At 39.1% G+C, this 26,887-nt stretch overlaps 1 protein-coding gene across 7 annotated transcripts in view; it reads right to left on the bottom strand.

Moving 5' to 3' along the window:
- Ppp2r3a (protein phosphatase 2 regulatory subunit B''alpha) overlaps positions 1-26,685 on the bottom strand; it is a 153,543-nt gene extending 126,858 nt beyond the window's left edge. For 3 of the 7 annotated variants that reach the window (XM_074059910.1, XM_074059911.1, XM_074059904.1), the window contains exons 1-3: positions 26,552-26,685; positions 24,450-24,582; positions 6,027-6,193 (exon numbers count right to left, since the gene is read on the bottom strand). The gene's annotated coding sequence lies outside the window, so the exon portion shown is untranslated. Of the gene's footprint in view, positions 1-6,026; positions 6,194-24,449; positions 24,583-25,764; positions 26,371-26,551 lie in introns of those variants that run through there. The other 4 variants (XM_074059909.1, XM_074059906.1, XM_074059907.1 and 1 more) reach the window with 4 other exon arrangements.
- Positions 26,686-26,887: the final 202 nt, after the last annotated feature.

The following is a 26,887-nucleotide window of genomic DNA, read 5'->3' as shown; positions in this document are numbered from 1 at the left end:
ATAAATATATACTTACAAAACTTGGACCATACTGTATATAACTTATTTTAAACTACAATAACTCATGAATATACTTCATCAAAATAGATCCAGATCATAACAGATATGTAATATTCTATCATTTGGATGAAACAGTTATATAGTCATCTGTTACTATTGAACATTTAGGTTATTTACTATTTTTTTGTTTTTAAGAGGAAGTGGTGAACTTTCTTATGCATACACTGAACATAGTTATTTCCTTACAATATATTCCAGCAGTAAAATGCTAGGTCAAAAAAGGTGTGTATGTGCATGCATACTTCTTTAAAGGTTCTTAGATATAAAGGGCCAATTTATTTCTCCAGAAAAATTCCAACTTTATTCTTCCAATGTCTGTGTAGAAGAGGCCTATACCCACCACGTTCTCCCAGGGTGATACCATCCATGTTTGATTAAAAAAAAAAAGAAGGAACATTGTGTTCATCTGTACTTCCTTAATTACTAGTAAGCCTGAACATCTTTTCATTTACCATCTAGACATTTGGTCATTGTTCATTTGTGACCCCTTTCTTCATGTCCTTTCTTCATTCTAAATTCAACTGAAGAGTCAAGAATGGTTCCTAAAATAAAGGGATGTAAGAACATAGGTTTGAAGAACCAATGAGAATGAGTCAGATGAAAAGGGAATAATACTCCAGACATAGGGAAACATGTGTAAAGGGCCAGAGGCAAAATAGGGTCCAGTGGGTCCAGAGCACAAATTGTTTCACTGGAGGAAGGAAGACTCAGCAAGAGGGGAGGAAACCAGGGAGCAGCAGGACTACAGCACAAGATGGCTTATATGCTAAGTTATGGAGTCTACGCTTTGCTTTGAAAGCTATGGGAAAAACAGATTTTTAGGTTGAGAATAAGGCAAGATTTATGTTTTAAAAAGATCATTCCAGCAGCTCAGTGGAGGCTAGGTTGTAGAGACTAGAGGCATGAAGTCAATTAGGAGACTACTATAATAATGTATACAAGAAATGGTGAGAATCTAAAGCAAGAAGGTGGCAGTAGTAACACAGAGAAAGCAATGATTAGACAGCCAGGGAGGAAGAATCCACAAAATCACAGAAGGGAAGATCAGAAAGGAATCTTGGCTTTTTGGCTTGGGTACTGGAAGGCTAGAATTGCTACTCCCAAGAGAGAGTTTGTTTTGTTCTAAGGGAGGTAGTTGCAAAAGAGATAGAGTTTTATTCTGAATATAGTATGTGAGGAGGAACCTGTGGAACATCCAAATAGTGATGACTGGATGAAATGTGAGTAAAGTCAGTAGAAGATCTGGGTTAAAGACGCAGCTCTGACAATTATTCAGTGTGTGTGTAAAGTAAGGACAGCTCTGTGCTGAGGATACAGTTGGGGATCACTGACATTTCTGGGTTAATCGAGGAATAGAGTTCTTAGAGGGGCCTAAAAAGAAAATGAGATAGGAAGGTAAGAATGAAACTTGAGAGAAAGCAGAATTACAAAGCCTAAACAGGAACTTTCAAAATGCCTACCAACCAGCATCACATGCTAAGACATCAAGTACAAACAAAAATACCCACTGCATTTGCCAATATGAAGGTCACTGGAGCCTTAGTAAGCACAGTTTCAGGGACTTAGTATGAAAGATGTGGTATCAGTAGAGTAGATTTTCATTAAGTTTTTGTTGTTGTTGTTAAGAAAAGGAGGTAAATAGTAACTAAAAAAGAATGGGGCTATTTCTTTTCTTAAATGGTGGAATATATTTGAGTCTGTATATATGTTGAAGAGAAAGACAGAGTAGGTTGTGGCATGGATGTGTATGCCTGTAATCCTAGCTACCTAGGAAGTAAAAACAGGAGGACTATGGGGTGAGACTAGCTCAGATTAAAAAAATTTAGGGACACCCTATCTCAAAACCAAGCTATGTATGGTGGTTCAGACCTGTAACTCCAGTCTGAGTAGGCACATGACAGTTCAGAGGCAGAGTAGGAACATGACAGTTCAAAGCCAGTTTGGGCAAAATTAACATGAGACCCTATCTGAAAAACAAACTAAAAGCAAAAGGACTAGGGGCATAGTTCAAGTGGTACAATGCTTATCTAGAAATCACAAAGCCCCAAGTTTAATCTCTAATACTGCAAAAAAACAAGAAAAAGAAACAAGGAAACAACCTATCAATATGTCTATTTTATATTTATCAATATAACTATTTTTATGAATACATAAAAATAGTTCTATGTGACAAGCATTATATTTGTAATTTAAAGTTTTTCTTTCTTTTATAGATTTTTTTTTGTTGAGACTCGGATTTGAACTCAGTGCTTTGTGCTTGCAAAGCAGGCACTCTACCACTTGAGACAACCCTCCTGTCCATTTTGCTCTGATTATATTGGAGATGGGGTCTCATGAAATATTTGCCAGGGCTGGCCTTGAACCTTGGTCCTCCTGATCTCAGTCTCCCAGGTAGCTAGGATTACAGGAGTGAGTCACCAGCGAATGGCAAAGTGCTTTTTTTCTTAATGGCAAATGAAATAAAGAATTAGATATAATATGATAAAAGTCTTCAATCTAAACATGTGTTAGATTCTGCTTTCTTTGCCTGATACAATGTATTTCTTGGGACATTATAATTATTCTGAATATTTATTCTACTTCAGGGCTTTTTTTTTTTTTCCTTTTGGCAGTATTGAGGTTTGAACTCAGAGCTTTGTGCTTGTTAGGCAGGTGCTCTACCACATGACCCACACTTCCAGCCCTTTTTGCCCTGGCTATTTTGGAGATAGGATCTTGCTTTTTGCCCAGGCAAGCCTGGACCATGATCTTCCTATTTTATGTTTCCTGCTGTTGCTAGGATGAAAGGCATGCACACCACATTCAGCTTATACCCACTGAAATGAGGTCTCCAAGTTTTTTTCCCCCCCAGGCTGACCTATAACCACGATTCTCCCAAATTCTGCCTTCTAAGTAGCTAAAATTATAGGCTTGAGCCACTGTACCTGGCCTTAATTCTACAAATTTTTATCAATCCAATTACTCAATTTTCAATACATTTGTACCCTAAGATCTTTTAAAAAATCGTATTATTGCTGTTTGGGAGGTACACTGTAACATTTACCAAAGTTATTACAATATATCACAGTTAAATTCACCCCCTCCATCTTCTCCCTTATCCTCCCTCCCCTCATTCCTGGAATAGTTTCAACAGATCTCACTTTTCCATTTTCATACATAATACATAATGTTTCCACCATATTCACCCTCCTACACCCTTTCCTTATGTCCTCTCCCCTCCTCTCCCCAGTCCCCAGACAGGACCTGTTTTACCTTCCTGTTTCCATTTTTGTTTAAAATAGCTATGTAGGGAGTTTCATTGTGATATTTCTATTTATATATGTATTATAACCCAAACTGATTCATACCCTCTACTTTTCTCCTTTCTACCTTAATTCTCTTCTTATGGTGGTTTCAACAGGTTTAAAAATTTTGTAGTCATTCTAGTATAGAAAGTACATCAACCATATTCACCTTCTTAACTTCCTTCTTTTACCCTCCCTCTTCTATTGGTGACCTCCCCTTAGTGTGACCTGTTTTTCGTAATATTACTTGTATTTGTATTGGGCCTATCAAAAGACTGACTTCTGAGGCTGGGTGTGTGGCTCAGTGGTAGAGTGTTTGGCTAGTGTACAAGGCCCTGGGTTCACTCCCCAATACCAAGAACAAGTAAGGTTTACTCTTTCCCCACTGAATTATGTTGGATCCTTTCAAGAAAAAAAAAAATATATATATAAGGTTTAATTTTAGAATCTCTATTTTTGTATATAGATATCCAAACCACCCGTCTTTATGTTAAGTGTTGAAATACCAATTTTTTTCTAGCTATTCTAGGTCTTTGCACTTCCATATGAATATTGGAATCAGCAATTTTCACAGAGTGCTGGAATTTTGATTGGTGACAATACAGATCTTAACAATATCAAATCCTCAGTCTGCAAGCATAGTATGTCTCTCTATTTATTTAGATGCTCTTTAATCTCCCAGCAATGCTTACAGGACTTTCATTAAACTTATTCTCAAATATGTAATCTTTAATGTTAACCCAAATGGTACTGTTACTTTGATTTCACTTTCCATATTGTTGATGGTACATAAAAAAATAATTGACCCTGTCACGTACCACTTTGCTAAATTCACTTGTAAATGTCTTGATAAACTCTTTCAGGTTTTCTACACAAAGAATCATGTTGTCTGAGAGCAGACAGTTTTATTTTCCCCTTCCAATCTTACTGCCTCACTGTCTTTACTAGCTAAGATCTCCAAAACAATACTAAACAGAAGTAGTAAGTTCAGAAATCCTTGCCTCATAGCTGATCTTTGTGAAAAGTGCTTAGGCTTTTACCATTAAGTATAATGAAAGCTGCAGAGGTTTTGTAGGTGGCCATTGAGCTTTGAGAAAGCCCTCTTCTATTTCTAGTTTGTTGGGAGTTTTTTAAAAAAAAGAACAAAATCTCTTATGTGTGTTTAACGGTCAAATATGTTCTCTGCATCTACTGAGATGAACACACAATTTTTATCCTTTATTTTATTAATGTGCTAAAGTAGGGGTCAGAAAGCTGAAACTCATAGTTCATGTTTAAAATTAACGAATGATGAATTAGAAGTATGCACTAGAAATAGGGAGATAAATATCAGAATAAATAGCAAAGAAAAATTGACAGTGGTTGTTTGTAAGGAGCAGGCCTAGTTAGGAGTGAAAACTGGTATTTTTAAAAAGCCTTTCAGAATTGACACTTTTAATATGAAAATATATAAGTAACATTTGTAATAAATTTTAAAAATTAACAATGTGTTTTAGGGAAATGTAGAGATGAGTGTGGGGCCTGATTACTGTTACTAAGGTTGGCTGGGGTTCAAGGGTGCAGAGAAGTGAATTCAGCTTTCGGGCATGGCTTGCTTCAGTGGCACATTCAGAAGACACTCCTCGTGTGGCTGGATATACTTGGCAGCAAAGATAAAGATTTGAGAGTAAGCACCAGATAAAGTTTATAAAACCAGAGAGTGGATAAGACTGAGCATGCATGGGGTTAGAAAAGGGCCAAGGACAAAATTCTGAGGAAGACTGGCACCTATGGAACAAAGGATGTAAAGGAGATGGAGAATGAATTTTCGAAGGGCAAGTACAGAACAAGCCAAATGTGCCACAGAATTCAAAAGAGGAGAGTGTTTTAGTCTCTCAGTATACTGAATTGCAAAGGTTTTGTGTACTAACAAACATCATACCCTTACTTTACTTTTATAGATTGTTTCTCCCCTAAATCCATGGAGAAATTTAGGAAGTAAATAAACCCTTAAATAATGTAAATGTAATGATGGAAAAGAGAGAAAGGTGTTAGATATATTTAATTGGTCCACTTCAGGAAACATCTGGAGTAAGAGCATGAGGTAAAGAAATTCCATTGTTAATCTCAGCTACGGAAAGGGTTCAAGAAGAAATGACTGACATAAATTGTAGACACAATTAGAGAATTGCTTGACTATCTATGTCACTTGGATGGGTCATTTGAAGGCTCAGAGCAGAATAAATTGTAGAAAAGTTTCTTTAAAATTTTTCATCTACCAGAATACAGAAGGTGTGATGATTCAGAAGTAATGAGTCACTTAAAAATAATAAAACTACTGCTTTGCCTGGAAAACACAGGCAGTCTGGTAGATGACTCAGGATGGAAACTGATTCCAAGAAAGCAGTTTAAGAGGAATACAAAACAGGTGCCACAGAACTACACGAGCGAATAAAACAGGGAGACCTATAGTATTTTATTTGTTGTATTCAGTTCAAAAATAGCTGAGAAAATAATTGACAAAGGGAAATCTTCTCATAAGGAAAGATTTTCTTAGGCCCAAAGAAGCCATATACATAAGTACAAAAGAACAATTCATGCTTTGATTTAGAGATAATAGCTCAGTGAGACCAAGAGTAATATGAGGATTTCAGCAGCAGGCCTAATTTAAGCATATAGGTTAGGAAGTATTTTAAAACTTACTTTTATCTGTATTCCAGTGGAGAAACAGGAATTGTAGCTGAGGGAAAAGCACCAGGGGGGCAGTAAGGAATAATGTGTCCAGCTTCTGCCCGGTACTGACCAGCTTGGACTTCCCTGAGATTGTACCTTTTCTTCTGGGAAAACAGGATGGAAGATGGCTCTGAGGTCTAGCGAACAGAAGAAAAGATTTTTTTTTTTCTTGGCTTGAATCTGGAAAAACTTTTATTTTACCAGACAACTATTTTGTATTATTTGATGTAGAAACATAATGAACTATTTATTTTGTTCTTTGGGTTGTTTTTTTTTTTTTTTTGAGACAGGCTTTCACTACATAGTCAGGCCTGGAACTCATAATCCTGCTTCAACTTTCCAAGTGTTAGGACTACAGGCATGTACCATTACACCCAGCCCAGCTATTCATTTTTTATGCATGCCATTTGCAAAGTTACTGACTTTCCTGAGAACTGGCTCCAAAAGGAAAATATGGGGTTAAACTTTTACTATTTTACAATTAAGGAAAAAATTCACCACATGCTGGGGGTGTAACTCAGTGGTAGAGGGCTTGCCTAGCATGTGAGGTCCTGAGTTCAATTCCAACCACCCCCCCCACACACACACATTCACACACCTCTCTAGTATATATGCTAAAAAACAATAGTTGTCTCTGTTTGACAGTATTTTAATTCATAGATTTTCCTTTTCTAATTTTTTTTTATTTTGGAGATTATAAAGTCAGATAGAATTCTATAAGGAAAAATTATTCAGGTTAGAACATTATTTATTTACATATTTTTGTGGTACTGGGGTTTGAATAAAGAGCCTGTGCTTGTTAAGCAAACACTACCACTTGAGCCAGGCCCTCATTCCTTTTTTGCTTTAGTTTACTTTTCAGACAGTGCCTCTCATTTTTGCCTGGGCAGGCCTCGAACAGTGACCTTTCTACCTCTGCCTCTCATGTAGCTGGGATTACAGATATGAATTACCACACCTGGCTTGTTCTTTGAGATAAGGTCATACTAAATTTTTGCCCAGGCTGGCCTCAAACCTGCCACCATGTCCAGCAAACATATATATTTAAACACAGATTAAAAAAAAAATCAGTGCTACTACAGATCAGATACTCTTTAAAACAGGCAAGTACAAATTCTATGGTTTTGCTTCATGCACATCACAGTATAAGTGCATTGTGACCTAACCTTTAGGTCAAGGAAGACATTGCTAAGATAGAGACTGCCAAGCCTAGTCCTAGTAGAGCAGTAATTGGCCACAGGAAAGAAGGGGGAATGAGTAAAGGAACCAAAGCAGAAAGTGACATGGGATATATGGGAGACACCGGGAATTTGATGTTATCTAAGCTGGCTTCCAGGAGCCAAAGATGAAGGGGTGGGGCATGGGCAACACAGCAAGAGAACACTTGCTGAGAGGTTTACAACTGAGGAGAGGAGCAATAAGGCCAGCCTAACACTGAGTAGTGCTGTGAGGACAGACTTAGGGAAGCAAGGTAAGTTAAGTAAAACAAGGGAGAAGGCCTCTGAAGGCTCCAGGAGGGAATCAGTGAGGTTAAAATGAAGATAGCTGAAGGCATAAGTGACTAACCTATGACCACAAAACTATGACTAGGATCTGAACCTAAGTCCTATATCTTTGAATTCTATGTCTATTTACATCCATGCACAAGCAGAAATTCTGGTCAGAGTCAAACAATACTAGGGATCAAACCCAGCTTTACCACTAAGTTATGCTCCTAGCCCTTAAAAAAATCTTAAATTTTTATTAAGTAAATTATGAATATATATATATTAAAAATACTTTATTCATTAATATATATTAAGAATGCAAAAACATTCAGGGCATTATAGAAAACAAACAAGATTTCTTCTGCCTTACAGGAATTATGGGCTTAAAGTAAAATGGGACAAAACAGTTCAATTCATTCAACAGACATTTATTGAACCCCTCTTGGGTACTGATGGAGATCACATTTTAATAACAGTTCCTTTTAGGACTTAATTTTTTAATAACCTTCTTTCCTTCTTGAAAAGCTCATTTTGGTACAAGTGAGCAGAGTATTCAGAGTCCAGTGAGCAATTCTAGAGTAAAATTAATAGATGTATAAGGTCAGGGGACAATTTCCTTGAATTGGATGATTTAAAGAATATCAAAGAATGGGTGGCAGTAAACTTGAGGGGGTGGGGTGTAAGATGACTTGGAACTGCCTTCAATATGGTTTGGATATAAAAAAAGTTTCTGCTTTTGAGTATTTTTTAAAACAATAGTTTCTGCCTGAAGCCGGTGGTTCACATCTATAATCCTAACTACTCAGGAGGCAGAGAATAGGAGGATCATGGTTCAAAGTCAGCCTGGGCAAACAGTTTGTGAGATCTATCTTGAAGTAGCTCAAGCAGTAGAGTGTCCAGTTAGCAAGCATGAGATTGTGAGTTCAAATAACTGTACTGCCAAAATAAATAAATAAATAAATAAATAAATAAATAAAACAATAGTTTCAATTTTATAAAAGCACTAACTATAAAATAAGGCACAACAGAAGACAGAGAGAGGAGATAACAAAGATCACACTAAGAGATATTAGCAATACAAACATTTTTGCTAAAAAAAAATTTTTTTTGAGACAAGGACTCACTATGTAGCCCAAGCTAGCCTAGAACTTGCTTTGTAGCCCAGGCTGTAATCTCCTTTGTTGGGATTACAGGTATGTACCACATCTATCTTGTAAACACCCTCTTTGGCTTTAAATACACACACACACACACACACACTTTTAAAACAAAAGTGAGGCTATAGCTTATTGTTTCTTCCACTTAATATAGATATACCTTTACATGAAAATAAAAATTATTATACAACTTAGACTTATTAGATTCTCTACTAAGCAACTAGGCTGTATGATAAGATGAAGCAAGCAAGCAAATGGTAAAACTGACTTCCACTGTGGCAGCATTTTGACTATTCTGAAGGTGGAAAGAGAAGGCTCACACACATGGAGGCTCATGAAATTTTAGGGTTCCAGACATAGATGAATAATGTCTGAATCTAGAATTCTTTGTGGATGAAGAATTTCGAAAGGGAAACAAAAAAGACTGCAACCCAACACACACTAAAAATGAAGTAATTTCAAATCTTCACATCTGCAGAACAGACAGAATGTCATAGAAAGCAGTTAGATAAGTAGAAACAATGGGTAGACTGCCAGGGGAAACCAAGTGCTGTTGTAATGATCATCCACAACCACAGCTTTCCAAAACAGTGTCAAAGATCCCACACTGTGTTCTAATACAAGGTGCACTGAGTCTTCCTCAGGAGATGCTAGGTGACCATAAGACCTCAAGTATCCTGTCTAGGTCTCTGCTTCCTAAAGAATTTGGGTGGGCTCTGTGGGTTATGAACTATGATTGACAAAAGTTCCCTTGGAAGTGCAAATACTAGGCACTGCAATCAGAACATTTTTGCTTTGATTTTTTAAAATACTGGATCTTCAAAAAAGGTTTTACTTGAAAAAATAGTTCCCAGTTAAAAAGTATTCTTAAAATCACAGGATTAAAAAAATAACATTTACCCTTCAGTTCATTTGTTTATCACAAAGAGAAACCATAAATTTACAATGGAGGGCTCTGAAAGTCACTACCCTGGCACATTACTCAAACTCAATATCACTAATGGTGTGTCAATCAGGCAATATGTATAAAGACTGCAGCATCACCTATGGTGTTTTCTTGTCAAAAACATGAAACCTTAATCTAATTAATCTTTTAGATATAATATTCAATGTCAGGAAATACATGGCATAGAGAAATAAGTTAATAGCATGAGAAAGCAGAGAAATTCACAATACAGACTGCTGTCTAAGACAAGTGGCCTGAGCTCTTCAGTAAGCTCAGTATCATGACAGAAAAAGTTGTGTGTTGGGGGTGGTGAGCGGGGAGGTTAGGTTGCAGAGGACAGAAGCAGAAGGAACAATCAACATAAAGACTCTGAGAGGGCTGGTGAGTGGCTCAAGTGGTAGAGTGCCTGCCTAGCAAGCATGTGGCCCTGAGTTCAAACTCCAGGGCCACCAAAAAATAAATAAATAAAGGCTCTGAGATCACAAGATCATTCTAGCTAGTTATTATGATGAGAACAAACTACGAGGGGCAAGAGTAGAAGAGGGAGTCAGAAAGGGACCACTGGAATAACCTAGGCAAAATATGATGGTGGCTTGGACCAGGTGGTAGAAGAGAAACGGTAGGAAAAGGTCAGATTCTAGATATATTCGGAAAATAGAAGCAATGAGATAGATGTATGGATTTTGTGGAAAACAGTGAAGTCAAGAACGAATTCAAGAGTTTTAAACAACTGTGTTTTTTGTTTTGTTTGAACAAGTAGAACACGAGACCTAACATTAACTGAGATGGGAAGACTGCAAAAAGACCAGGTTTTTTGGTGAGAGAGGGAGTGATGGTTTTGCTTTAGACATGTCTTCTAGACATTTTGGGATGTCTTCTAGACATTCAACAGAGAGGTGTCCAGAAGGCTACTGGAGAAACTGAGCCTGGAGTTTAGGGAGGAATCTGGGCTAGAAAGTCAGGATCCATATTTAAAGCCATTAAACTAGATGGCAATACTAAGGGAAGTATTGCAGAAGTAAAGGGGAGACATACAAACACTTAGCCCTGGGGCACTCAAACATGCGGAGCTATGCCATCCAATGGAACTTTCTGTGACAATGAAATACTTTTATATCTGTGCCATGCAATACTACCCACATGAACACTTGAGATATGGCTAATTGCAACCAAATAATTGAACTTTTAATTGGATAACTACATGTAGCTTGTGACAAAACTAAACAGCAGTCCTACAGTTTGGAGAAGAGCAATCAGCAGAGGATACAGAAGTGGCCAGAGACAGAGGAACTGTATGTAATAAACTGCCTTTTCTCTCTGAGCCAGAAGTCTCATGTCTTCTTCTAACATTCATGAGTGTATACAAGATTAACTTGTTAACTTACAAATAGAGTAAAATTTTAGATCCTTCATATTTCTTGACAAGTATTTTAGAAGTTCAATAAAGGCATTTTAAGCAGGAGATGGTAATCATCTTATTTCCTGAATGCCAGATAAGTATTGTGAAACGGCAGATGTGGACATCACTGATAACTGGATAAGCAGTTTGAGGGAATTGTGGGCACAGAGGTCTGACTGGTTTGGATTAAAAAAAGAGAGAAAAGAAAAATTACCAAAGGAATATAGAAAATTGTTTCAGAAGTTTTGATATGACGTTCATGTAAAATAAGGCAGTAATTAGAGGGGGAAATGGAGTTAAGTGGAATTTTTAAGATGAGAGAAATAAAAACATTTTTATGCATTAAGAGAATGATTCAGGAGAGAGAAAAACTGGTGAGACAAGAGAAAATTACAAAGCACTTCAGCAAGTTCTTTCACCATAAAGCAGAGTATATGCACACTACTACAGGTAGGTAGTGGGTAGCTATAGCGGTGAACACTCCCTTCTGACTCAGTTTTCTCAGTGAAATAAGAAGCAAAGACATCTGTTAAGAGCGACTAGAGTGGGGAGGAGGTAGTGAACATGTGAGGAGACTGAAGATATGAAACAATCATCTTGAGGAAGAAAAAAGGAAAAAATGGGGAAAGAAGTCTAGTATAACTGTCAGGCAGCATTAAGGGCCCACACAAGATTATGTTCATAAATGTAATGCAAGATAAGCAAGATGGTTTTACAGATATGGAATAAGCAAATAACTGTATTTAACTGGCACTGTGGTTTAAGCCAAGTACGGTTGCTGAAGTAAAACAGTGAGGCAAAAAGACTGAGGATATATGAAAGGGAGAGATATTTATGACTAAGGATGGAATCTAAGTCTCTTACCCCTACTATAGCCTGAAATCCTAACCTTTCCACCGAACCCTCGTGTAACACATGGGAAGTTATCAGCAAAATCCTCATATCCTTGACCTCTTCTCATAACCTTTCTTCAACTCCCTTTATCATCTTATTTAAACTGAAACTGAGCCGGGTGCTGGTGGTTCAGCATGTAATCCTAGCTACTCAGGAGGCAGAGATCAGGAGGATTGTGCTTCAAAGCCAGCCCAGGGCAAACAGTTCACGAGACCCTATCTCAAAAATCAAATCCATCACAAGAAAGGGCTGGTGGAATGGCTCAAGTGGTAAGAGCACCTGCCTAGCAAGCATGAAGTCCTCGAGTTCAAACCCCAGTGCCGCCAAAACAAAACAAAAACCTGAAACTTGACTACTTCTGAGGATGGTGCCTTCACTGCAGCCTTTTCAGATGAGGGCTTTTTCTCTCCTACACTCCTCAAACATGAGGCTTGGTAAATGCCCTTCTTATTCCTCATTGCTACTTCCAGACCATTCTTTTTTTTTTTTTTTTGTCCTGTACAAAAATCCCTTGTTCTAAGTCACACATCATCAGACTCTACTACCCCACTACTTTTCTTATTACAGTCATTTATGGCTCCCAAGGTCACTCCTTTTCATTCCTTGATAATTTTAGCTTCTGGCTTGCTGTCACTCCAACACTATTTCTGTCATAATTCTTATTGATTTCAACATGCAAACAATCCATTTGATATCCTGGTCTCCTAGTTTCTTGACCTTTTCTCCACAACAACATTGATCTTGTTTTCCACTCTGTTCGAGCCATTTTCATGCTCGCGCCCTAAACCTTTAAATCACCTAAGAGTACAGTTTGATAGTCACACATCTGAAGGAGCATCAATTAACAACAAAAAAATTACTGGTGAGCTCATAAAATCATCCAATTTCTCCACAGGCCTCCACTGGCCAAATTGAGGAAATGGTAATACATCAGGCATAAGACCACCCTCTGCAGGATTTCATGCTGCCATTATCAACAGATAACAGAAAACAAAGGCAGAAGTGGTGGCACATGGTGGTAAAGGCTGAGGCAAAAGAATAGTTGGAGATCAGCGTAGGCTACTCAAGACTCTTTGCTTCCCCCTCCCCCAAAAAAAACCCAAGAAAAACAATATCAACAAAAAAATAAACAGGAAAAAATAAACAGGAAGCAAGAGAGAAAGAACCAACATGCTTCCCCTTTCTATGGGCTTGTACTCCTTAAGTGGGAGTAAAAGGGAAAGGGTGGGTGGGTGGGTGAGTGGTGGGTGGGGGTGTGTGTGTGTGTGTGTGTGTAAGGTTAGGGCATAAACAGAAACATGTCATTATGTTGACTTTTCTTCTACCAGGCTCTCAAAAGGAAGACTGATACACACTATTTAACAACAGGTAAAGGATTTTGAACATACTAAGAGAAACTACGGCAAAAATAAAAACCCAACATGTTCTGAGAGATGCACTGTCACCCAGTTTTGTTCTGCGTGAACATCATATACATAAACCTAGATGGCAGAGCTTACCATGTGGGGTAAGTAGTGTAGCCTTTGTCTCCTAGGCTACAGACCTACATGGCATGCTGTTGTACTGAGTACTGTAAGGAACAGTGTTGTGTACTGAGTACCATAGGAATTATACAAACACAGATACTGGTAAATATTTTATGAACATATCTGAACATAAAAAGATGCAGTAAAAATATGGTAATAAGAAATTAGGATGTGAGGGTGATCTGGCTGCGACATCTGTCACCCCATTGATCGCCAGAGTTGATTCGGCTGATGTGGCTGGCTAGGTGGTGTCCCCTTCCTCCATCCCCACTCCATGTGCATCCTTCCCAAAGCTGTGCACTCGGTCTAAGAGGACGGCATCCCGATAGAGGAGGACCGTTCTTGGGTCAAGGGTACACGAGTAGCTGCGCTCCCCTGCTAGAACCTCCAAACAAGCTCTCAAGAAATTAAAAATGGTACATATACATAGGATACTTGCCATGACTGGCGCTTGCAGGACTGGAAGTTGTTCTGCATGAGTGAGTGGTGAGAGAATGGAAAGGCCTAGGGCATTGTTGTACATGACTGTAAAGTCTGTACTTAGGCTATACTAAATTTATTTTAAAAAATCTCTCTTCAATAATAAAAAAGTAACCATAGTATACTATAACCTTACTTAAAAACTTTTACTTAAAAACTGTTGTATAACAATTAGCTTAAAACACACATTGTACAGTTATAAAAATATTTTTTGAAATATATTCACTAAATTTTACCAGCTACTCATCTGACAGAAGAGTAAGACCTGGAATTTTCATAAAGAACTGAAAAAATAAATACCAAAAGAACAATCAATCCTATCAATAAATGGGCAAATGAACACAATTCTTAAAAGAATAGGTACAAATGTCCAATAACTGCATGAAGAAATTGTTCAACATCTTTAGCAATTAAGGAAATGCAAATAAAAACTACACTGATATTCCATCTCACCCCAGTCAGAATGGCTATCATCAATAAAACAGCAGCAATTGCTGGCTAGAATGCAGGGTGGGGGAGAGAGGAAGGGCACAGGGACGAACAAGATACACTCATGATGAGATCACACACACACACAAGACCCCTTATATGCTATTACTTATGGAAATCAGTATGGGGGTCCCTCACAAAACTGCACATACAATTACCATATGATCCAGCCATACCACTCCTGGGTATATAACCAAAGGAATCAAAATCAGTATACTTTAGCAATACCTTTATACCCAGGTTTATTTGGCCCTGTTAACAATAATCAAGATATGGAATCACTCTAGGTGTCTGTCAATAGATGAACGGATGAAGAAAATGTGTTATATCTATACAATGGAATATTATTCAGCCATAAAGAAAAACAAAATCATGTCATTTACAGGAAAAATGGATGGAACTAGAGAAAATTCTATTATACAGACAGGCCAGACTCAGAAAAGTATCACATGTATTTTCTCAAATATGGAATCCAGAGAAAGAATAAAGACAATATGAAAGTAAAGTGGGGATTATTAGAGAAGAGGAAGGAGACTAGGGAAGTTGGGGGGGGGAGAGGTAAGAGAGAGTAATGGGAGTTAACTATGCTCAAAGTATATCATATGCATATATGAAATTGTCACAAATGAAACTAATCATTTTGTACAATATACATCAGTGGTTTACATTACCCTTATTCTATAAGCTGTTTTCTCCTTCCTTCCTTCTCCCATCCTCTCCCCTCTGCTCCCCTGCTTTCTTTTAACATTTTAAGTTTTGTTAAAAACAAAGACACACAAACACACCCATTAGCTTCGGCCTATACTAGGTAAGGATCAATTTCACTGTCTTCTACCTCCACATCTTGCCCCACTGGAAGGTCTTCAGGGCAATAACAGGCATGAAGCTGTTGTTTCCTCTGATTATAGTGCCTTCCTCTGCAATCCCTCTTGAGGACCTGCCTGAGGCTCTTCTTGGGGGAGGCATCACTCTTCAGAAGTGCTTCCCCTTTAGTTTGCCTGGCTTCTTTCATTCATCTTAGACTTGTTTGTAAGCAGATAGTACACCATAAATTCCTATTACCAAAATCTTTTCCCTGTTGGGGGTGTATGCTCTCAAACTTTTTTTTTCTAGCAGTACTGGGGTTTGAACTCAAATCCTCATGCTTGCTAGGCAGGCACTGTATCACTTGAGTCACTCCTCAAAATTTTTAAGGAGCATGCTGAGGTCTGCGAAAGCTTCTGCTAAATTCTTCATTGCGAATTTTCTTAGTTCTTCTTTCTCTTCTCTTGCAGTTTCCTTTCTTTTCACCTCTTTTTCAGCTATGTGTATATCAGGCAACAGGAATTTTTCAGCTCCATTATAATCTGAGAGGACTATCATTATGGATGCAATTCCATGTTGTCCAAAACATCACTATGTGGTACGTGACTGTGCTTTATATAGAGTTGAGTATTTAAATGCATCATCTAGTGTTATATCATAGATGAGGAAACTGAGGCTGAGAGTTTTAAAATTTGATATTACTCAGAAAGTACAGTGATTTGAGTCCTAGTTTCTCTAATATCAAAACCCCTTTGTCCTATAATATGTTTATGGTAAGGCTAAAGGAGCATAAGAATACCTGATTTCCTTCCATAATCACAGGTTTCTCAAAATCTTTGTAGGAGAAAGAAGGTAAGGCAGAGGAGAGAGAGAGGGGAAGGGAAAATCTGCAGAATACAGAAGTTGTTATAGTAACTAGTTAGAGAAAAACAAAAAGTATTCTTCTAAATCTCAATTATGTCTTTCAGAAAGCCTAAAAACTAAATAAATTTATTAGAAAATGAAATAGTAACATATAAAACAGCTATACAAAACAAAATCATAATAAAGTGAATGGAGTAAAATTTGGAGGGAGACTTTTAAAAAAATGAATAATGTTAAATGCTACCTTCAAATACAGCTATATTATCAAACTTTGTAAGTACAATTAAGAGAACACTCTTGTTCAACAATAAAACTGACTGGGACATAATTAAAAGCATACTCACAAATGGCATCATATCCAGAAATAGAACGATGTAAAAAACATGCCATTAAGGCCAAGCAAAGCTTAATTTAAAAAAATGAAAAACAAGCGACCTGTGAGATTAAATCAACAGGAGGGAAATGAAAAAATACAGAAGGCTCTAAATGTGGAAGAATGCAAATGTCAGGGCAAGAAAAAGCAATTTAAAGAAACTTAATGGAAGAGTAAAATATGAAATTAAAGTTGGAGAAACGATAAGAACAAAGATTCAGTGTAAAAAGTCACCAGAGAGAAAAACTTAGAAAATAATTTCCATTTATTCACTGAGCATTTATTAAGTATTTATAACACTGCTATAGTTTCTCAAGAGGTAGGGTGATGGGATTCAGATAGCAATGTGTGATGGGTCAGGGAAGCAGATGTAGATATGTCAGGAAACCACTACAATTTATTCATCTCATTCCCTCCAATGTGTAGCCACTGCACAGCATAAAATAGAAGTTCAAAAATATTTTCTTAATGTATGAAATGTCAGTTTCTCACTTAGAGTACGGGAAAGGGGCAAAATTCCAATGGAACTATTTCCAGGTAGAAGGAAATGCAGATTGCTTTGAGTTCACCCTCCAAGTTCTTACATGTGGTCCTCAACAGAGCTCATTGCTCTGTTCCTGTCCTGGGTCAGCTTTGTTGTCTACTTTTGAGTTCCACTGATGCCCTTGATTTATCCACTACCTGATCACATCTTCAGTGAGGTCTTACCATAGATAAGATTGTAAGTTCATTTTTGTACTGGGCTCACCTACTCAAAGAGTACAAGATACACAGTTTTGAGCAAAAGCTGTGGTCTTATGGGCTCAAGAGTAGTACCCACCTGAACAAAACCACTCAAAGAATATAAACCTGAATTGTCACCTTGAGTGGGGCTCTGTGGCCACAATTTCAGCTGGATTTTTTTTTATTAACATGATAGGGTATGCAACAAGTGTCGGGGAGCAGAGTTGGGGAGGATGACACTGAGATAATATAGGAAAACAGAGCTGAGAACGAGGTTCAATTTCAAGAAGTCAAAGTGGAGACATACTAGGGGTTCATACTAAAAGGCCAGGAGGGGTATGGAGATTGATAAAAGAGTCAAGATTGTGAGAGCATGAGAGCTGAGAATAAGCAGACTCATCTGATGAGCAAGCAAGGTAATTAAAACTCAGTGGCACAGAAATGCAGATCAATGGAACTAATCAGAGTCCTACAACCAAGTAATACATCTAGAGTTTAGTAACTGATAATCGATATGCCATCTATTATAACAATTATTCCAAATGGACAGCCAACTGAACATTCCCTCCCTTACACTAGTCACAAAAATAAATTCCAGATGAAGGTAGGAGGAATATTCAAGTACTTAGAGTGCTGAGGCACAGTTTGAAGAGGAAGGAGATAGGAAGCACTGGGGAAAGTGAACATTAGCAAAGACCTAAGAGAAATGAGGAGGCGGGGGAGCTTGAATTAGGGAGAATGCAAAGGTCTTGAAGCAGGAATACACCTATCTTGAAAGAAGACAAAGGTACTGTTTATGACTGGGACAAAGCAAGCACAGGGGAGAGAAGGAGATGAGGTCAGAAAAACAAAGGGGACTTTAAGTTAGAGGACCCTGTAAGTAAGCATAAAGCTTCTGTGTGGAGAACTTACTTTTAACAGGGTGTTAAAAGCTCTAGCTGCTGTGTCTTTAACTCTCTACTAGGCTCCAGGAGAAGGAAAAGAATTAGGTTATTACAATAATTCAGAGCAGATATAACTGTGGCTTGGACAAGATGGAAGAAGCGGAGATAATGGGGAATGATCTGATCTACATACATTTTGAAGGTAGACTCACCAGGAATTGATGATAGATTAAACATAGAATAAGAAAGAGAACGAAAGATAAATGTAAGGTTTTGGGCTACTAGAAAAATGGAATTGTTATTTACAGAGATGAGACAGGCTACAAGTAAAGTAGACTTTGGAGAGTAAGATCAGAAGTTTGCTTTGAGATATCTATTAGATATCTCCAGGTAGAGATAGCAAGGAGGCACTTTGATATAAGAACATGGGATTCAGAGGTGAGATCTAACTTGGACATCTATATTTGGTAGTAGCTGGTATATAGTTAATGGTCTATGCATGGTATTTAAAGTCACAAGACTGGATGAAATTTTTTAAAAAAGGGTTAACAGAAAGAACAGAGGTTTGAGATTAAGTCCTGTAGTGCTCCAACTTTTAAGTCAAAATGAGAAAATAACAAAAATACTGAGAAAGAATTTTCAGTAAGGTGAGAGGTAATCCAGAGGATGTAGAGTTCTAGAAGCTAAGTGAAGGAAGCATTTCAAAGAAAAAAAAATCAACAGTATGAAATACTGTTAAGTGTCACGAGGAAGAATGAGAATTGATTCACTGGCATTAGCAATGTGAAGGTAAGTGATGAATTTGACAAGAGTGTTTCAGTGGGGAAAAAGGCCTCAGTATGGACTCAAGGCCTGATTAATACGAAAAGAAACTGGAGTCAGTAAGTTAGGTAACTGTAGAGAAGAATAGATTTAGAAGGAGATGCAGGGTCAAGATACTGGAGATACAATGCCTTGTGATATAAGCCCAAACGCCTATAAGATGATGTATCTCCAATCTAATACAGCGCCTGGCATATACTGGTAAATCAAAAAATATTTGTTGATTGAGATTACTAGCAACTGAATAAGGAAACAGTCTTCTAGAAATTTAACAGCTGACACAGTAAAATGTAAGGATTCTTCTTCCAATAAGGAGAGACAGCTTTTTACTTTTCTGCTATGCCCTCTTTAGGGCCCTTGTATACCTAGAAGAGATCCCTAAATTTCAGAGGAACAACTACAGAATTTGACGAACACATGCCCTACAAGAATATATTTACAATTCTAGATAGGTACAATCTTTCTAACTACCTCCTATATCTGGGGCCCTTGTTTAATCTTACAACACTGTGAAATGAGTATGAGATTTACATAAAGTCACACAGCTTTCTTGGGTGCCAGTGGCTCACACCTATAATCCTAGCTGCTCACAAGGCAGAGATCAGGAAGATCACAGTTCGAAACCAGCGTGGGCAAATGGTTCTTGAGACCCTATCTTGAAGAAACCCAGCACAAAAAAGGGCTGATGGAGGCACAGGCTGGGAATTCAAACCCCAGTACCACAAACAAACAAATAAAACAGCTTTTTCAACCAATAGTGCTGAGATCCCAGGACGTCCATTTGTAAAAGAATGAAGTTGGGCCCTACCTCATAATCAAAAATTAACTCAAAATGAATCAAAGACCTAAATGGAAGAACTAAAGTTACACACTCTTAGAATAAAACATAGTTATGAAAACTGACATGACACTTAATTTGGTAGTGGATTTTTAGACATGATGCCAAAAGCATAAGTAACAAAAGAAAAAACAGAATAAGAAACTTTTATACAAAGTACACTATCAAGAAAGTGAAAAGGACAATTCACAATATCAGAGAAAGTATTTAAAAATCATATATGTGATAAAGATCTAATATCCAGAACTCAACAACAAAAAGACAACCTAATTTAAAAATGAGCAAAGAACTTTAATAGACATTTCTCTAAAGAAGACCCAAAAGGCCAAGAAATACACAAAAGATGCTCAACAACATAAAGTTATTAGGGAAATGCACATCAAAACTATAATGAAATACCACTTTATACCCAGTAAGATAGATGACTAAAATTTAAAAAACCCAGAAAATAACAAGTGTTGGGAGGATGTGTAAAAACTAGAATTCTCAAATATTGCTGGTAGAAATGTAAAATGGTATGGCTACTAAGGCAGTTCCTCAAAAACTTAAGGCCTGAAGATGTAACTCAGTGGTAGAATGCTTGCCTAGCATGTAACAGGCCTAGGGTCAATCTCCAGTACAAAAAACAGAACAAAAAAAAACCACCCAAAACCTTAAGCACAAATTTACCATATAATCCAGCAATTCCACTCCTAGGTTTATACATGAAAGAATTGAAAACAGGCATTTAAGCAAAAACTTGTAAGCAAATGCTCTTAGCAGAACTAAAAGGAGTAAGCAACCCAAATGCCCATCAACTGATGAATAAACAAAATGTGGTACATCCATACAACTGAATATTGTTTAGCCAAAGAAAAATGAAGTATTGACACATGCTACAACATGAATAAACCCTGTAACCATGCTGAATGAAAGAAGCCGGATACAAAAAGTCATATATATGATTCCATTTATAGGAAATGTTTAAAATAGGCAGATCCATAGAGATAGAAAGCAAATTGGTTGTTGCCAGGCCTATGGCGAGAGGAGAATGGGGAGTAACTTCTTAATTGGTATAGGGTTTTCTTTTGGAATGATGAAAATGTCCAAGGATTAGATGGTGGTGATAGTTGCACAAAAATGAATATACTGAAAGTCAACGATTAAAATGGTTAATTTTACCTCAACAAAACAACAAAAAAAACCCCAGAAAGCTCACACTTGACAAACCCAGTCCTTGCATCCAAGAATTTACTCTAAGTTTTCTGCTCAGTCATCCTAGCTCAACCACAAACCAAAGGGGCTCTAAACTGTATTGGTAATGGACTTTTCATTCCATCTACCATCATTCAGGCATAGTACCTAACCATATTTGTCATAGAATTCCCACTCTTGCTCAAGCACATACAAGTTTAAACAAAATTATTTTCTTATAATGGACTCCCAGTATATACCATCTTGGAGCTAAGTCTATTAATGTCACAAAGTCATCCTTTATACAGAAGTTAACCATAATCCATCTAAGTGATCAACCAATGATAGCTATGAATGCTAATCCCTCACAAAATATTCCTGTTTACAAAAAGAGTATAGCAATGAAGTTTATGCTTTCAACTAATAAACATCATTCTTCATTAATAATTCTTGGCATCTTCCACTCCCTGTTTTCTGTTCTGTTGGCAGACCATAACGCTTAGAAACACAAAGCACAAAACTGATCTTTAAAATCTCTGATGGTGCAAGCCTGTAATTCCAGCACTAGGGAAGCTGAGGCAGGAGGATCTCGAGCTCAGGCCAGCCCGGGCTACATAGCAAGACACTGTCATAAAACAATACAAAACCAAACCAAACCCCTCCTCTGGCAGGTTAAGGTTGCCAGTGAAGCAGACATGGTTAGAAGACAGATAAGTTGTGGTTGTTTGCATGCTAACCCATCCTACCCTGAGTCTTCAAGGTAACAACATTCACACAACCTTTCAGAAACAAAAGTTTGTTTAGAGCTCATTCTCTCTGAGCTCAATGAAAGCCAACAGCTCCAATTTATATCCATATCCTTCAGTCACCAACGTATAATAAATTTTACATTCACACATGCAACTGGAAAAATCAAGCTATAACATCGAGTTAACTGGAAAAAATAGAACTGCAAAAACCACTCCTGGGAATCTGACAGTTGGATACACATTCTCTGACACAGCCAAGTAAGTACTCCATTTTCAACATGCCGACAATCTGGTCTTTGTTCACCAGTTCAATGGAAAGATGATGTCAGGGTCACTAGAGCCCAGATCACTGCTGGCCTTTAGGAGCTCTCTGGTTTTCCAGATAAGCAAGAGACTTAGGGCCTAATCATTAACATCTGAGTCAGCCTCTTCAGGAGTCTTAGGGTCCTGGCAAAATCTCTTCAGTGAAAAGCAGTCTCCAAACATACAAGCAAAACTCATCTAAGATGGGGTAGGTATAGTAATCAGGTACCATTGAGCTACCTCCTGAAAATTAGAAGTGTTTGGTAGTCAAAAGGCCAAGCATCTACCATACCGGCACGTGAGACACCAGCCCTTCTCTCAGCACTCTATCTTTTCAAGCAAACTTCTCTAAAGACTGTTTGAACTGGGATGGGGTATAGTTCAGTAGGAGAGCACTTCCCCAAGAAGTGCAGGGCCTTGAGTTCAATCCCCAGCAACACACACACACACACGATTTCTTGAACATTTACCATTCTCTTTCCTTACTTCAAACTCATCTCAATCTGGTTTCTGCCTCTTCCAATCTAGAATGACTCTGGCTGAGATTTAAAACCTCATTTTGCTGAATTCAACAAATTATTTTCAATCTGTATCTTTATTTGATGATTCTTTTGGAGGCACTCTTTTCCCTAGCCTTTTATGACACATCTTCAACTAGAATTAGATTCTAAAGAAAGCATCTAAGCAAAAATATTTAAATTACTCTTGAAAATCATTTAAATGCCTCACTGAGTATAGCATACCTGCATACATGCAAATAAAACTTTATTCTGTCTCATCTAATTAAAACCACAGTAGCAAGCATTCAGTTTAGTTCACGTACCTCGACTTCAAGCAAGGTGCCATTCTACTAGAATTCTCTGTTCACTTCTCATCTCCTTCCTGGGCTATCCTTTACCAAACTAGACCTAAGCCCTTTCTCTTGCTAATCCCAGTGGTTCTTAAATGCTACTGATCAGTGGAATCACCTGAGGAGTGTTTTTAAAAATCCAAGGCAGCAACTCAGACCAAGTAAACAGAAATACAAATTTCTTAGGTGGACCCCAGCATTAGTATTTTTTAATCACTCAGTGATTCTAATGTACAGCCAAGATGAAAATCACTCTCCTTTGACCAGGGCTGCATGCTCAAAACTATACAGAATTACAGAAGTAAATAAACAAATCAAGCATGTTTTAGGGAGTGGTAGGCTCTATGGTAAATTAGAAAGCAGCTGGGATTAGTTGTGATTTAGCACCAATTATTGATGCCATATGGGAAAGCCAGCTTAATAGTGTGGTATCTTTTCTCCTTTCTGTCTTTTTTTATTGTATTTAAGACAGGATCTTGGTATGTAGCTCAGGCTAGCCTCAAAACTCATGATCCTCCTGCTTCAGCCTCTAAGTGCTGGGATCAGAGGCATGTGCCACCATGCCCAGTGTAAATCTCCTTTAAGAAAATCCCCAAACTGGATTTTCATGGGAAATCTTCATATTTAAAAATACTGGCAACTAATTCAGAATTAATGAAACAATAAAACCACTGTATGAGCAAAACAAAACACATCTGTGAGCTACATTTGTTGGGCTACTGGTTTGCAACCTCTGCCCTGAGTAATTTCACATACACCCTTCAATTTATACCTAAATATTTGTGCCGCCAGTTAGCCCTTTCCTTTGGGCTCTGGATTTGAACTGTCAAATACTTACAGGACACTTACACTTATACTTGAAATGTGACTTAAACCCATCTCAAATTATCTTTATAGTGTCCTGTTTCAGGTAATTCCACTATTTACCTGATTGGGCAAGCGAGAGCCCTGAGATCCACCCTAGGGATATATTTCTCCCCCTCAATCCTTGTAACATATCAATCACCAAATCCTATCAATTATGCCTCCTTAGTGTATCTTATGTATACATATTCTTCTCTCCAGCTCCACTGATAACACCTTGGTCTCTGCTACTATCTTTTCTCTCCTAATGTCACCCTCAGTAACCTTAATGAGGGTCAACTGCCTCCCACTCGTTTCCTTCCAAACCATTCTCTGCATATGACCAGAATGATCTTTCACAAAAGAAGTATTTGAGAATATACACGCCACACGTGTGTGTATGTGCACATACAAGAAATATATTTGACCCAACAATTCCACTTTTAGCAATTTATCCCACAAATACATTCATACATATGTGAACTGGCATATTCACAGTGCTGTTTATAATAAATTAGAAATACCTAAATGTCCGCGAGGAAGGCAATGGTTAAATAATCTGTAGTATCTCCATATAGTGAAATACTATACAATCATTAAAAAAATAAGTATATATTGAAATGGAAAGATTCCCAAGACATTGTTAAGAGACCAGAGAATATAGTGCACTATTATCTGTATAAACTGGAAGACCATGAATTTACCTGAATGCCCACAAAAAAACTATAATGATACACAAAATCAGCCCTCTGCAACAAAAAATTGTGTGATCTAAAACATCAATAGTACCTCTGATGAGACACTCTGTTGTAGAGGATTATAATACCCAAAAGAGTGGTGAAGGACTGGGCCTGGTGGTGCGTGTCTGTAATCCCAGCTATGCAGGAGGTGGAGGTAAGCAGATCTCGATCCAAGGCTGGTCCTGGGCAAAAAAGCATAAGACCTTATCTGAAAAATAAACTAAAGCAAAAAAGAACTGGGATGTGGCTCAAATGGCTTGCTAGGCAATGCAAGTCCCCCAGTTCAAACTCTAGTACTGCCAAAAACAAACAAACAAAAAAGTGGTCAATCCTACTCCCAGCACTTGTGGGTTTGGTTGTTGTGTCTTTTGGTTGTCAAGAAAAGCTCTAGAGAAGTAGTAAAGCTTCATTATGTTTGCTGAAAGGTGGCAGGTGCCAGATATGTCAGAAGTAACAAGGAGTGTCCAAAGAGTTAAAAGTAAAGTTATGGTTTGAACAGTGACTCTCTGCAAGTACCCCATACTGCACAATTGGCCATCTCCTTTATTCCCTTCTTCTTCAAACAAAACTTCCATTCTCTCAGGATAGCTGGTTTCCGATAAACATTACAGCCAAATTAATTCAGACCAAGATAAAAGTCAGAAGCCCTTCACTCTCCAGAATGTTAAGTTGCATTTTAAAACATGCAAATCTTATGAGTACAGATAAATCATTAACTCTTTAATGGTTGCTAGTGGATAAAGCTATTTTTGAGTCCAATAGCCAGGTTGGCCTTGGTAAAGACTTCTCCAAAGTTATTTTTTAAAACCTTTTTCCTGTCCTTGACTTGAGCTTTTTGTATAAAAGAAATGAGGTTCTATTGTGTTTTTTTTTCCCCAAGTATATCATCATGGTAAGAGTTTTTCTTGCCAGAAATCATATAAGAGCCATTTGGATGCAATAAATGTGAATAAATTGTGTAAATTAGGAGTAGTGAATAGATTAAAAGGGCTTTCAGTCAGAGTCATGGAGACTACTGAAAAAATTGAGATCATTTTTTTAATGATCTCATCAAGGAACAAACCCTGTGTTTTACTACCACACGAGCCTGCTGCCTTGCTAAGCTAGACACCCATGCTCTGCCCTAGTATGGCAATTCTTAGGGTCTCGGAGCTGGGTGCTCTGTTTACAAGAAACTGAGGCCTGACACTAAGGAAGAACAAAGAAAAATGCCTGGCACCAAAGGTGCGGGGGATGTTTTGACCATAAATGAAAATTTGAAGAGGAACATTTCCTCGGATCTTGAAAGGCACTACAAATCACTCCTTTTCTGCTGACTTATTAAGAATCTTGTGTCTTCAGACCATTTCCTAATAAGAAAATACCTTATAATTTACAAACAGCAATTTGTCTCCCCCTACATTTGCTGATCGCGAAGCGGGATAAAATTTCCGTAGGCTTTCCCAGGAGTGGGAGGAATGGAAATAATGTGAACACAAGAGTTCGGATGCAGCATCAAGTCCAAGTCCGGCCAGCTGGTTTCCATCGGGAGGTCCCAGAGGAAAAGAAGATAGGGCCAACGGCGGCCAGGAGACCCGCAAGGAAGAGCCGGGGTCCGCCCGGCCTCCGTTTACCTTTGTTCCAGGTACCCCAATCCCCCAGTCTCCGGGATCCCGCCCGAAGCTCGGGAGTCGGTGACACATCCTTCTTTGGCCAAGTCGGGCTGGGCAGGGGGCGGGGAAGGAAAATAAACCTCAGCGCCTAACGACGTGACTCTCAGTTCTTCCAGAACGCTGGCATTTGCTTTTCTGCCAAGCTTTCCTGTGAGCAAGTTCCCGAGGACGGCGCGGGGGAACCGGCCCGGGAGCCCCGCGAAGTGCGAGGCGCCGGACGCCTGGCCTCCTCCTCCGCGGCCGCCCGGGGAAGGCGTTTTCCACTGTCCCCGACCGAGAGACCCGCCACCCTGCCCGAACGCTCTCAGGACTCCGCTGCCACAGCCCAGCGGCTCCGCGGCCCGCTCCGGCCAGGCCGGTCTCCGCCCCCCGGCCCGGCCCGGCCCGGCCCGCCCCGGCCTCCGCGCGCCGCCCCCCGGGGCCTCACGCACCCCTCGCGCCGGGCTGGGCCGGGGGCGTCGAGAGTCGCAGGCCGCGCGCCCAGCGTCCCCGCGCCTACCTCCGTGCCCGCGACTCCTCCTGCGGCCGCGGCCTCAGCTCGCGGGCGACACTCGCTGCCCAGGGTCCCCGCGGCGCGGGCTTCGGGCTGCAAACGCCGCGCGTAAGGAGCGGAGGCCCGAGTGCGCCCCGCCCAGCTGCCCGCCACCACCGCCGCCGCCACCGCCTCCTCCTCCTCGGCCCCGCCCTCCACGGCGGCCTTGGCGCCCCAGCCCGCCCCCGCGCCAGGCCCCGCCCCGCCCTCCAGCATCCTCCGCCTGACGCCACGCCCCCCAGGCCCCGCCCCCCGCCGGTAGGGGTGCGCGAGGGGCTCTGCGAGACCTGCCTGAGTTGCAGC

This window comes from Castor canadensis, chromosome 17 (genome assembly GCF_047511655.1).
Source record: "Castor canadensis chromosome 17, mCasCan1.hap1v2, whole genome shotgun sequence".
Taxonomy (NCBI): domain Eukaryota; kingdom Metazoa; phylum Chordata; class Mammalia; order Rodentia; family Castoridae; genus Castor; species Castor canadensis.
This window is presented reverse-complemented; position numbering and strand designations above follow the sequence as displayed.